The sequence below is a fragment of the Lepidochelys olivacea genome (genome assembly GCF_965140295.1).
Source record: "Lepidochelys olivacea isolate rLepOli2 genome assembly, chromosome: 15".
NCBI classification, from domain to species: domain Eukaryota; kingdom Metazoa; phylum Chordata; order Testudines; family Cheloniidae; genus Lepidochelys; species Lepidochelys olivacea.
In genome coordinates, this window is record NC_140425.1 from 29,122,655 (window position 1) to 29,136,652 (window position 13,998).

Here is a 13,998-nt window from a genome sequence, read left to right on the forward strand (position 1 = left end):
AAATCCTGACAAAAAGGGGTTTTTAGGACTTTGACAACCATGTTTCAGACCGAGATATTATAGACTCTGGGGTGAAATGACCATTGTTAGCAACTGCTGATTACATTTTACAATTGTTGACAGCAAATCTCAACTTTACCTAATCGGCGCTGGATAATGCTACAAAACGGGTTGCCAGACTGCACCAATGCTAGGGCAATGCTAGGAGATTTCCCAGAAGAGTCTAACGTAGAGACAGCCATAGTCAGAATGTGCTTCTAGTGGTCTTGGTTATAGTGACAGCCTTGAAACACTTCAGTACATTTCAATGGATTTTCACTCCTTTTAGTAAAGCTGCCTTCTGTTTCCAATGACGTCTCCCTCTGCTATAAATGGATTCCACTCCCCTCACTCTTTTAATTCAACAATTGTGACTAGGCAAGCGTGCTGCATTTCCAAGGGAGCCTTTGGCAGAGCAGTAGAGGAGAAAGAAGTTACCACTACCTCATGTGGTGATGAAGGAAAAGAAATTCCTAGCGCATAGTCTTGCTGCAGCTGCTCCGAGAAAGATGCAATGTGAAAAGGAACCAGCCTTGCCACAGCTGCTCCCCAATAGGAGAGGAGAAAATAGCAGTGAAGAAGCACTACCAACAGCTTTCACGGGCCTCTGAGGGTTTATCTAGATTAGAGTTACCAGGGTTTGTCAGCCTTAGAAGTTTGTAACAGGAGTGAATTCATTGCCAATGAACTCAAGATAGTACCATGTATGTAAAGGCAGGTGTTGGTGCTCCCAAAATATTTGAGGTTTATGTTAGGGCTTGGAGGCCTTGCCACACAGTTGCTAGAGTGAAAAGGAGGGGACTTTTTCCTGTTAGGTCCTCTCCTGTTACAATGAAACTCTGTAGGGGTATATTTCACCCTGTGCAGAAGGCCTGAACAAAGTCTATGGACCACTCAGCTCCTATCTTGAACACTTAAGTGGGGTCGCACTTGGACCATAGACCTCGTTTTAGCCCTCCACACAGGAATATACTTCACCCTTATGTTTCCCCCACCCTCGCTGTAATAGGAGACCCTACGTTAGGGTTGTAAACTTTTTTTGTTTAGCTTACAGTTCCGCAGCTGCTTGGATGTATCCTTTTGACAGCCGCTTTCACCATGCATGAAGGGGACAATTATTTCAGCAGGATGCAACATACCTGCAGTATTCACTTCTCATTCAAACTTACAGGACTCTGCCAATGAATTTCATCCACCTTTGTCACTGTAAGCTACTGTTGTGGTGTTTATCTTCCCCACAGTAGCATGTAGGTCACCAGACAGCCTTAGGGACCCACCAGCTGATAGTCAAGCCTTAATTTTGAATCTGTTTGTGCATCAAGCTTTCTGGAGGCAATAAAAGCAAAGGCTGACTTCTTTTAGCATAGTTGTAATTAAATGTCTTTCCCAGGACAATATTGTTGCCAGTATCGGTTTTTAAAGAAACAAATATAAAAAGGGTTCAACAAGGTCCCACTTGCCTTTTTTTGTTGTTGTTGAGTGGCTCAGTCAAAATTTAAGGAGCCTGTATTCCTCCATTAAAAGGTCATTTATATTTTCAGTTGAAATATCTCTTTTTCTCTGTGTCTACCACTTAACCTTGCAGATTAACCATCATTAATGTCAGTGCCCATGAGCATGTAGGGGTTATTGCTTTGCACTCAACGGGTTGCTGAATTTGCTTGCATTGCAGCCATTCCACATGCAAGCCCTGAAAGTCACTCAATGCTCTGGACAATGATTTGGAATAAAATACATACAGGACAAACAAAATGTATATTAAAGCTAATACAAGACAATGTACATTTAGAGCAGGGCAATAGAAAAGTGACTGGCTGAAGGACAAACATCTCAGAAAGGGCTAGAAGACTCCGTACAGGATGTAAAAATAGACATGTAAGGAGATGGTTTTGTCACTGATTGAATATGGAGATGAAGATAATAAAAATAAATAATGAGCGTTTCCCAAGTTCCTTCCTTCTGAAATCTCAAAGAATTTAGCAGAAGTTAATACAGTCCCACAGTCGCCCTCTGATGGAGGTAGGTATTACCTTCCCATTTTACAGGCTCATCTGTCTTAATGCATCCATTTTCAACAGTGGTCTCTAATTTTGGGTGTCCCAGTTTTTGCGTGACCAACCTGAGACATTCAGGATCTGATATGCAGAGGTGCTGAGTGCAGCTTCTGGCAGCCACCCAAAAAATGGAGGCAACTGAAATTAAAGCCCACTTTTCAAATATACGCTGCTTGCTGAAATAGTGTCTTGTTATGCGCTTTCTGAATCATTTGATCATCATGCTACCTTGGAATCCTTTCTGACACTAAATTGCATGACGTGCCAGTTGGACAATACAGAAAAAAAACAAACATTTTCCCAAATGATTTTGTCTGTGGCTCATTTCGTTGCAGAAGCTACAAGGACCTTTTTCAGGTCTCGCTCTACTTCTCTCCCATGCCCTGTGGCTCCTGGTCCTCTCTGTGCTTTTGCTCAGTTTCCGTCCTGTTCTCTGAGCCTGGTTTGCACGTCCCAAGACCTCCTTTGCTGCCTTTGTGGCTTCCCTGTTTTTCACAGTGTGTCTCACTTTGGAAAAACCCACCATCTGCCTTAAACAGAGTGGGTATAGAAGGTTCAGTGACTCATCATTCAGTCATATGCAGACTGTTTTTTCCAAATATGCTTATTTGGCTTGAACTGAACCTTACAGCTAAAGGAGCTTAGAGATCTCTGCTTGGATCTTGGAATACCTATGCTCTTGTAGTACTGCAAGATCATATCCCAGAAGGGTTCACCCTAGCCTTTATCCTCCTGAAATAATTAACTAAAATGAGCAGCATGCAGTCCTGTGTGTGTGGATCATTATAATAAGATTTAACCCCCCTAAATCCTACCCACTTTATGTAGAGCACCTTTTGTTTAGGAAGAGGTGTCCTGGCCAAATAATTCCTCTGTTCCAGTGTTGGCTGGCTGGCTGCAGCCCTCCACCCCAGAAGTGGCTGCATTTCAATGAGGCTGTATGTACACAATATGTGCAATTCTTTAGGATGAAAGTTACTAAATACCAAATATATGTTAATATAAAGTTCTATGGTATCTTTTGGTTTGATGCATACTGCAGCCACTTGCTACTCATATTTTTTTAAGATAGCTCAGGCCATCTTTGGAGTGCAAGCTTTCTCTAACTGTAGCAAGAATTTTGTTGATGAAAGTTGCATGCAAGTGTAGGAATGTTCCCAGTTAGCTGCAATACAGCAGGTGCCAGCCATAACATTTGCATGAAAAACAGAAAGGTGATGAGGAAATCAAATCGAAAGGCAAAATAGAGTGAGTCACTTGGTGAAACTGTAATAACTCTGCTGTTATTTGCTGTACCCTGAAACCAGGGCAATAGGAGAGATCTGTAATAATAGTTCGGGTGCAAGCAGCCAGAATAACAAGAACTCGCCCAGTCTCTCACGCAGCAGAAGAGCTGACCAAGTCAACTAGCTCTCTGCTGTTTGCCTCAGTCATCAGGGCTTTAGCGGCACTATTTGATTAATATAAACATTGTAACACGTGACTGAAATCTGCAACTGAAATGTCTATAATTTTATGTAAGACAAGGTGGGTGACTTCCCTTGGTGAAAGAGACAAGCTTTTGAGCTCCACAGAGCTCTTCTGCAGGTCTAGGAAAGATGTTTTTATGTGACTATTATTATATTTTGGAATTTGACCTTCAGGTTGAGGAATTCCTCAGACAAAGCTAGCATGATTTATCTGCAAAGCAGGTGTGGTTCAGAAAAACAGCATTTAATACCTCTCATGATGCTCTGGGTTCACCTGATAAAAGATTTTGAGCACCATATCATGAAGTGATTATTTATGCTATGCTCTTCAGTTTCACCTTTCTTGATGATAAAGTTATGATCTTGTTAGTAAAAAATTAATACACCTCAAAGGATGATGAAAAACGCCTGTATTGAACCATGTTGGATTTAAATTTTTACTGCACTTGCAGTTTTTATACAGGATTTACTGTTTGTGGTGGTTATTTTTCCTGATTCACTGATTAAAACAATCTTGAACTTTTGTTGTGCATTGAACTGGCAGGTTCCTGCAGGGAATTTGGTATTTGACTTTTAAATGGAAAATGAAACAACCACTGAATAACCGTATTTTGTTTAAAGAAAAGGAGTACTTGTGGCACCTTAGAGACTAACCAATTTATTTGAGCATGAGCTTTCGTGAGCTACAGCTCATAGCTCACGAAAGCTCATGCTCAAATAAATTGGGTAGTCTCTAAGGTGCCACAAGTACTCCCTTTCTTTTTGCGAATACAGACTAACACGGCTGTTACTCTGAAACCTATTTTGTTTGTATATTTCTCAAGATTAGAGGTTGTCAGGCTGGCCACTCTATAACATTATAGTCATGTATTTCAAAGCCAGTTGCATTAGATTTCATCCTTCACTATTTAATGTCTGATTCTGCAGCCTTTACTCACAATAAGTAAAGTACTTAGGCAAATAGGCCCACACCAGGACTGTTGTGCTAATTTTGGGCTTTGGGTGGGTCTCCAGAAGCTGGATGTTACTGGATGGAGAACAACAAAAGTTCTAGAATACTTTGATCCGAACAAAGTCTAAAACAATGCTACATTGCCAGGGGAGGCGCCGTACTTCAGAGTTGAAGATTATTTACTAAGAAGGTGCCAGGTCATTATATGATATAAATAGGATTCTTGATTTTAGTTTAAAACTAGTCTGGGAAGTATTAGAGTTTTATCAGTACATGTTGATTTCACCATATGCACACAAACTGGTGAACAAATATTTCCAGTAATAATAATCAAAATGCACAGACAGGCAAAGTAGGAAAAATGCTGCTTAAGAACTTATCAAAGTTTGATTTAAGGATAGTTACTTTGTATATTTTGACCTGTGATGATGACAATTTGTGTTTTAATGGTTATAAAGCTTTAACTTTTTGAATCTCAATGTCTACTATCATTAAATAGTTATTGGCTGTCCCACTTCCTCCATTATTTCCTGCCACTGTGAAAATTTAAACAGATGAAAATAGAAAAAAGCTTGAAAATAAACATTGATATTATCCGTCAAAATTAGAAAAAAACAATTGAATTCTGCCAAGCCTTGTTAAAAGAAATAAAACACACACACAGCCTGAAAGCAAACATATCAAAATGAAGTTGGTAATGGAAATAATACAGTGAAAATCCCCCCAGGTGCACTGTTTTTGCAATTTTGAAAATGTTTTGCATAGTGGCCAGATGGACCCTAGAAAGCAAGCTGACACTCTGACAACTATGGAAACTGCTTGAGTTTGTAAGGACTTTTCAATATAAGTAAAGCATGCAGAGCCAGGATCATAATGACAGGTTTCAGAGTAACAGCCGTGTTAGTCTGTATTCGCAAAAAGAACAGGAGGACTTGTGGCACCTTAGAGACTAACCAATTTATCTGAGCATGAGCTTTCGTGAGCTACAGCTCACTTCATCGGATGCATACCGTGGAAAGTGTAGAAGATCTTTTTATGCACACAAAGCATGAAATTACAGTTCCTTAGAGTGTAAACAGCAGGCTCATGGAAAATGGAAAACAGGGTTACTTATAAGTCTGACAGAAATTAGTGGCTAAGTATGTCCAAGAAACACAAGGGATTGTAAAACAAGTGTTGAACCATATGTATTCTCAAAAGAGAAGCAAAAACTCTCTCTCTCTCTCTCTCTCTCGCTCGCTCTCTCTCTCTCTCTCTCACACACACACACACTTTCTTGGACAAAAGGGCTCACTTATTCATATCTGCACGTATTACTATATGAAGTTTCACTAGTAGCCTCTCACTGATGCCAAGTTTATTATTCAGAAAGCAGCCTCTTATTATCTGTTCAAGACCCTTGGCCAATTTCCAGGGCTTGCCTTAGCGACACAGCCCACAGAACTGCGTTTAAATATGGCTCCAATACAGTTGCTCCATAAACAGGTTGTAACGCAGTTGAGCTGCCCTGTGTGGACATAATACAAATTTAAGATAAAAAACATAGTGGAGGCTCAGCTTTGCTGCTGTATTTGGTCTATGTTTAAATATAATTTTTCCATGTGTGCTTTTTCTGTCCTGGAGGAGCCCAGCTTTGGATTACGTTACTCAGAAAAGTGTTCTCTCTCTCTCTCTCTCTCTCTCTCTGTCACTGCCGCCTCCACAAACATCTTTTGATGTGGCTTCCATCTTTACTTTCCAAACAGCAGGTGAGAATAGCCACACACCCTGCCAATCTGGCTCCCGCTCTGTGCTTCCACGCCAAGGACCAGCACATCTTGAGGATTCCAGTGGCGCAGTGAAGTCTAGAAGTTGACAGCTACCAAAAGATGCCTTGAATGTGCCTATGTAAGAACCCCCTGTTCAGCGTGTGTTACGTGATCCGCTCTGTGTTCGGTGCACAAAGGATGTGAATAGAGGCCAGAGGACTTAAAACCAGATTTTCAAAGGAGCTCAGGGCCAAGTTTTTAAGTGACCACCCCCCACAACTTCGGTCAGATTTTCAAAAGTGGTCAGCATCCAACGTGCACCCAGCATGCTGAGAACTTTTAGCAACATGGGGCACTTATTTGGGTGCCTAAATGGGAGCTGAGCCTTTTGAAAAATCTGTATTTTAGTGCTTTAGCTCTGGATGTCATATGCTGTGGTGGTAAGGGTGGTGTAAAAATCTATATTGACTAGAAAAGAATAGGTCCTTGGTTCAATCCCTGGTAAAAACCAAGATACACATCCTGGAGTTACCTTGGAGATGCGAGGCCAAGTGCAGTCCTGGTATAACTTCACTGGCTTTGGTGGAGTTCCACAAGGGCTGAACAGGGTGCACTGTGTAAAAATCTCTGCACTGGGAGAGCAGAGAAGAAATTGTTGTTGTAAATGCAAGCTCTACAGAAGCAGAAACACCCAACTTGCTTGAGGCATAGAGAGGGAGTGCACTAGATCTGGTTCTTATGCAACCGTACTCTTTACAATACCCTAGAATGTTCCTGTACAAACAGGTGTATCTGTGCTTAATGGTTCCCATCAGTCACAGAAAGAAGGCCTGCGTATTCAGGAGAGAGGACCTCCCCCTTGTAAAATGGTGCCCTCCAAAAACATCAAGCGCTTTCTGCTATTAAATCCTTTCATGCATACATTGCTCTCCGGTGCTGAACTGCAGAACTAGATTCCGAGAAGACAAGACAAGCTGTCAGAAGCTCTGCACATCAAAGCCGCGGCGCTGCTGCTGCGGCTTTTTTCTTTGCAGCATTACAACACGGTGGATTAGGCTCTGATCTCTGCAGCAGAATCCTTCCAAGCTGAAGCTCTGTGGCCTTAGTGCTGCACAAAATACTGTACCATCGGGCTTTCCGTCTGACAAGGCTTATTTTGCCCTTGGATGCTCATGAGTAAGTCCCAGTGTAGTCAACAGAATCAAGACCCAAGGGCAGAGTTTGACCCATTGTGCTTAGCAGGGAGGCTGAGGCTTAGATGAAAGGGTGGGATCCCTTTCGCAGAATGACTGAGACGCAGCGCATGGTAGAGCACGAGCCCCTCCTGGAGAGTTGGGGCAGGGATATAGTGTTTAGCACTGTTGGTGGGCCAAATTCATCTGTGCACCAGTGCAGGGACAGAGGAGAGGTGGCTTATATCTCCCCTACTTAGGGACTGCTGCAGGCTGGATTGGCTCTCAGCACAGGCTGCCTTCATTTGTACCTAATTCACCCTTCCTTCTTGGGCCCAGTCAGCCCCCAGTCTTCTCTGCAGAGGGAATGCTAACCTGGTGCAAAGAGGCCACAGTGAAGAAGTAAATTCCCTTGATTGTGTTCAGGGTGCTCGAATGTCATATGGTTGTCCCCTACACAGATGTGCAAGTTGGGAAGGGCCCTCTTGCTGCTCCCTTCCTCCTTTAGGCAGCTGGAATGATTCTTTCATTGTAACCATGAGTAACAGGCATCTATCTTCATTTGCTAAAAGTTCCTGCAGTCAGACAGCTCCACTTCTCACACCATGTCATGATGCAGCAGTTTCTTTCATTTGGGGAAAGCACAGAGGTTCGTAGCAATGTGTGACTTGGAGACCCAGCTGCTTAACTATGGCTGAAATATGGAGCTCTGCATAATGTACAGTTACCAGGACTGCAGCCAAGTGCAGGTAGCTCATACGTGGATGTTGGTAACACAAGGCTTTCTGACTCTGAGAAGTGCCATCCTGGGGCTTCTCTCTTCATGTCTTCTTCGTGATTTCAGAGGTCACTTGATCAGCTTCCCATCCAAAAGAGGATTTTTTTATCCGCCAAAGGTGCAAGCTCCCTGGGAGAACAGAATGTTCAATTGACTCTTCTGCCTCCTGCAGCATTGTCAATACTAATGGTTCTATAGTTAGAATTTAGCTGACAATGGTGCTAATAGCAGGAGAGATGGAATAACGGGGGGTTTGTAGCTGGTATGTACAGAAAGATACACGACTGCCCAGTGCAAGCTCGTTATCTGATCAAAGGGAAACAAGAGGAATTTGGGCAGTGCAATGGAATAAACTCTAAAGGAGTGTTTCTAGAAGCATCACAAGTAGACCTTGTAAATTATAAAACGCCATACTTCAGGGATGTTATATAATGTCTCTTTACAGTACTTGGTAGCTAAATATAAAAGAGAAAGTGATTGTGCGCTAATATAAAATGATGCTACAGGATTGCTTTGCTTGGGAGGGTGTATGAGAGCGAGAGACTTGGCTTCAGCACCACTGGATTCTATTTCCATCTCTCCCACTAATTTGCTGTGTGACTTTGGGAAACTCATTTAATCTCTCCCTCTGTCTCAGTTTTTGCCTCTCTTTAAAATGGGGACAATAATATTTCATTCTCCTACAGCTGTGTTGTAAAGGTTAATGAATATTTGCAAAGTAACCTTAGATTCTCTAGAAGTGCCAGATAGTATACTATTATCCTGATCTATACTTCACTGTATAGTATCAGTGAGCCAGATTCTCCTCTCACACTGGAGCAATCCCACTGTGGTAGATCAGGTTGTATCAGTGTAATCCAGAGGAAAATTTTGCCCAGTACCTCTGAGAAAAATCTTTAGGGAAAAAAATCCGAGACCAGTGTCATCATGTTCTTTATGTCTCACTTTCTACAAATCAAGACATGGTGAAAATTGAGTCCTTGATTAGCTCCAACTAAAATGAACAGTGCTAGTTCCGAGTAACTGACAAATCAGCTCATTGCAAAATATGCAGTAGCCCAGCAGAGATTTTTGCTCATTCCTTTGCTTTCCCCTCTGGAAATATTCACATGTATAACAAACCTGATGAATTGAGACTTTGGAACTTTGGCTGTTTACAGGAGCAGCAGGAACTGCTTTCAGGTTTTTAGCTAAACATCTCAGAACATAATGCCAATAAGTTGCTATTTGGCAAGTGTGATGCTATGAAAACACAAGGTGCATTGAAACAAGTGAAGCATAAACCTAGAGCGACATTGTATGTTAAAAAAAAAGGAGTACTTGTGGCACCTTAGAGACTAACAAATTTAAATCTCTAAGGTGCCACAAGTACTCCTTTTCTTTTTGCGGATACAGACTAACGCAGCTGCTACTCAGACACCTGCTGAATGCTAGAGAATAGTTTGTACAGAGCCAATTTGCACTTCCTTGGTCTCCTTCCTTGAACTGTATTTCTGTACACAATGACCTACACAAAGCCAGACGGGTTAATCAAAGTGAGTTCTGATCCCAACAGTATTCCATTCCATATATATCCCCTGTTCTGTTTTCCATGTAAAGGGATGAGTCTGAGATTCAATCTTCTTTGTTCCAGTGGTGTATTATGATTATTCATTATTAATATTGTCATGACCCTAGGAACCCCAGCCATGGACGCGGACCCATTGTGGTAGGCGCTGTACAAACACAGAACAAAGACACATCCCTGCCCCAAAATCTGGAGTAACTCCACTGTGGTCAATGGAGTCAGCTACAAATCCTGATCCCAATTAATTTAATGGAAAAATCCTATTAGCTTAATTTAAACCAGGATATTTGCTCTTACTCCAGACTTACGGTAGTTTGAGTGAGATCAGATTCTGACCCAGAGTTTGTAAAACAAGTTATTGGATACCAGGGATTTAGTTAGAAAAGAGCTAAAATAAACCATCCTCACTTGCACTTATTTCCTGACCAATTTCCAACTGGCATTTGAGTTACAGCCCTGTTTACATCCTCCCTGAAAATGGTCCAAAGACCTCCGTGGAGCTGCAGCTGCTTGAATCAGGTCTGCATCTGCCTGTTTGTGTCTATGAGAGAGCAGCCCCAAATGTAATAAATGTAAGGCATAAAACAGTCTGGATATAGACTGAGGGCCTGATCCAAAGCCTATTTATTGAAGTCAATGGAAAGACTGGCATTGATATCAATGGGGTTTGGATCAGGCCCAAGTTAAGTCAAAATGTTTGTGACCATGTGATGACAGTAGTGGTTTCTCAGAAGACACAAATATGAGTCGACTGTTTCCCCACACAGATCAAGGGCGATGTGGTTTCTTTTCTGATGCACAGCGGCAGCTGTAAACATACAGTCAGTTCAAAACGGAGTTTAAATGTGCTCTCTTCGATTGAGGAAGGCTCGCCAGGAAAGCTCTAGCACTTCAGTTAATACACGTGGGCCAGTTCCGACTTCTGCTTGATTGCATTGCCAGCAGTGTCACTCAGAGCTGATCCATGACAACCACCCTATAGTTGCGGTGCCAGCCTAATTAAGATGTAACAGAAAAAGAGAGAGAGAATAGCAGATAATTGATACAGCTTTCCAAACAGCAAAGGCATCCGGTTCACTCCTATTGCACAGAGATTTTTCACTTGCAGAAATCACTCTTCTCCTGCAGCTGTAGCTGCTTAGGTTATGATCTTGTCAGAGTCCCAAAAACTAAACAGGGCTGGGAGACCAGGCTTTGGGTGCTGCAAACACTGGTGATGAAGTAGGAGACCTTCTGTCCTCTGAATCAGTAGTGAATCAACACTGCTGGCTCCACTCTGTTTCTGGAGATGCCAACTTTCTGACGGGGATATGGCAGACATGACTACCTAGGATCAATAAAGGCCTGATGGCACTTTTCTCAAGAGTAGAAGTGTTAACCCCTGTGTCCTTTTGGCCACCAGTCCCATTTGGGTAATTACTTCCAGACTACCGAAAGTTCCAGCTGGATACAGCACTGGTCACTTCCCATTCTAAAGAATTGCATACTGTTGCTGAGCACTAGCAGCTGCTGCGTTCCAACCCAGAAGCGGCTACGTTTCAATTGTAAGTGGATAAATAAATACCTAGTGAGGACCAATGGAGTTGTGTGGAGTTACACCAACTGAGGATCTGGGCCGTAATGTAAAAAATCTATGGCCACATAGGACTTCATGGTTGTCATTATGACACACACCAAAGCCCCTGAGAACTCCACAAAGCTCAGTGGTATCTCAGCTTCTCTTCCAGAAAAGCACCCTTGAGTTAAAGAAGAATCTCCTTAGCTGTGAGCCATATAGGGCCTAAGACACAGATTAGCAGTTCTGCTTTTGTCCAGCAGGCTGCAGCAGTATACCTACACACCAGCTAGTTAATTCTATACTGAAGTTCTCTGAAGTCCTGTTGGATGAAAGGTGGTTATGTCAATGTGAATCTTTGCTGTTTTTCTGCAGTCAGCTAGGAAATATGGCCCTCTCATCCAGAAAGTCATGATTTAGTCTAAATTTCCTTTCAGTACAAGCATCAAGTAGTTTCTTCAAACTTCTGTATGTGCCATATGGAGTTGCATACACGTGACAAATATTGTTGAGGGCTAAATAATTCCAAACAAGTCAAATGCCATACCACCTTGTGTTCTTCTGGGCATGTCACCATGAGTGTTGCTCCTCTGTTTTGTTTAATTTGTTATAATGGCGTATACTGCAGAGTTTGTTTCAAAGGAACAGACCACAGCCATGGGATAATTGTCACCTGCTATGTCCAAAGTGCTAAGGCCATGGCTGTTTGTTTTCAGATACAGAGATGGCGATACCATACCAATGATCCGCCCCCGGATGTCATTTCTGTAATGCAAAATGACAGGTGTGCATTTAATCATTTTAACCGATAGAGAAATAAACCAGGAGAGAGTCAATTACAAGGTTAGTGGCGTGCATACTTTCGGTGTGTGGTGAGGCACAGGGCTTTCAGCCTCTTTCCTACAGCCATTCAAAAATGGCCCTGTTCAGCCTTCCTTTGCAACTGTGGATTTGCCAGCCAGCTGCTGCCCCTTGAGCAGGAAGAAGAGCAGGGAGCTCACAGGGGTGGTGCTCCCCTTTCTGTGCCACTGGCCCTGCAGATCCATCACACAAAGATAGAGGAGACAAGTCAACCCTAAATCTAGGATAATGAACCACTCCCAGTTCAATTTTTACTCTGGTAAGTGGATTCAAAGTGTCTGGAGGTCCCCAAACTGCTGCTGAAAGGGTCTTGTAGGAGGGTTGTTGTCATGGCCACAAGAACAAAGGGTTGTTATTCCTTTTGGCTGAGATTTTCAAAGCCACCTAGGGGATTTAGATGCACAACTTCCATCACTGGGAACTGTGTCAAAATCCCCAGGGCACTTAAAAAATCTCAACCTCAGCCTTTATGAATTAATGAAATTCTGGCAGACCCTTCACTTCTCAGAGATGGCTGAAATCCTTGCCCCACTGCAGGGCACTTTTTGCCTTCATTCTCCAAACCAGTCCTCCCGGTGGTTTGCCTCCCCATCCATTCACCCCTAACTGCTGCCTTTTTTAGTTTGGTCTGTTTGTGCAGCCCTGTGGATGGCAGCTCTCCTGACGACCAGATAAATTAGATCCAGAGCCCTCCTAGGTTGTGTGTGTTATTTTTTTAAACCATCTGATGAGCTAGGCCTGATCCTCCTTTTGTGAATCTAGTCCAAGTTGCTGAAAGAAATGTTTTCTGATAAGGATGAACGTTTGCATTAAGTTGCTAGGCAACTGCTATAGTTCTGATGCCTATTGAACTTGTCTACGTGGCCAATAGAAAGTACGGTGAAGTACCTTTCCATACCACCCTGCCAGCGATCCAAAACCTGTTCTGTATGTTTTGTACAGGAGGCCCTAAACTGAAGGTAAAATAGAAGACCGTTAATGATATTTAATACATGTAATTGATGAGGAAAAGGATGGTCTTGTGGTTCCTTCACTGCCCTGGGACTCTGGAGATTGTGCCTCTGTTGCTGACTCTGCTACAGACTTCCTGTGTGACCTTGGTCAAGTCACTTAACTGATTTACCCATGCACATGAAGCCAATCAGTGGCAAAAACAGGATTAGAATTCAGGACTTTGTTTCCCAGCCCTGTGTTATTCCTTCAGCTCATGCAGCCTCCCTTTGAGCTAGTCACCAGAAACATGCATACTAACATGTCAAACAAAACATACAATAATCCTGATTACAATCCCACTTTCACTGGAGTTATACTTGTGTCTCTATGGAGTGCTTACTGATTTACACTGATACAAATTAGATCAGAATTGGGTTCAAGCTGTCCAGAGAAATATGCATCTCAAACCCTTGGAATTTTTTAAAGCTTTTATTTAATGAAATTATTGAGTAACACCAGACAATTGCCAACAAACAGCAACCGCACACTTGAAATTCTTGCAGCTGAAAGGAGAAGGCAAAACCCAAAGGATTATGGGAGAAGAGGTGACCAATAATTGTGATCTTGCAAAAGCTCAGTGGCTGAGCATGTGGTGACAAACAGCAAATCCAGCCAGCAAGCGTAAACAGCAAATGGACCAGAATGTTCTGAACAATCTGTTCCTTGTATCAGGGAGGAATAACATGTTAAAAGGAAGCTGGGAAAACTCCTGTTCTTTGGAATGAAAAACTGAAATGTCTGTTCAGAAAAATGGAAGCGGGAGTAAAATTCCAAAGTGAAGATGGTCCAATTATTTGATGACTCAAAAAA